The sequence below is a fragment of the Meleagris gallopavo genome, chromosome 2 (genome assembly GCF_000146605.3).
Source record: "Meleagris gallopavo isolate NT-WF06-2002-E0010 breed Aviagen turkey brand Nicholas breeding stock chromosome 2, Turkey_5.1, whole genome shotgun sequence".
Lineage (NCBI taxonomy): Eukaryota > Metazoa > Chordata > Aves > Galliformes > Phasianidae > Meleagris > Meleagris gallopavo.
The window spans coordinates 87,380,068-87,380,809 of NC_015012.2; positions in this window are offsets into that span (position 1 = coordinate 87,380,068).

A 742-nucleotide genomic window follows, 5' to 3' on the forward strand; every position below is an offset into this window, starting at 1 on the left:
TTCGTTCTACTATGTATTTATTCTGCTATGGATTCCACTGAACACAATTCTTAAATTAAAATCCACATATCTTAGACGTACAAAGATACATTAGAATCCACATATCTTAGATGTACAAAGGTACAGAACCCAAAAATGTAGTAGCTATCAGAGAAAAAAAGTGTAGCACAGTACATTAATGCTGCTTAGTGCTTTCTCCAAATTTGTGGCAGCATATGTAATGTTCCTTTATTTTCAAGATCATGATAAGTAAAATTACAAATTTCACATATTGCCAACAATGCGTTTTTAGCTTTTCTTTTGGCTGAAAGCAGCTAACATTACAGAAGAGATTTTTATCCTATGTCAGCACTGTAGCTACAGGAGTACATCATAAACTCCATTAAATAAAAATTGTGGGCAGTATTTGATCGTCTATTTGAAAATTTTAAAAGTATTAGTAAAACTACACGATGTTTACTTCAAAGTTAATTTTAAAAGAAACTAGAGTTCCATCATCTGCACCTCAAACTGCTAATTGCTCTGTTCTGTACCACATAAAACAATGATGTTTGCCAGAGAGAAACTGTCAACTTTTCAAACTTGAAAGCTGTATAGACAAAAGTTTTTAATTTTATTCCTACACCTACTTTTTCAGAATTGTTAAGAATATATGTATCCTTCATAATGTTGAATGTGCACAAAGAAAATAAAATTATTCATCATTAAACAAGATGACTTTCATCATCTTGGAAGGTTCTTG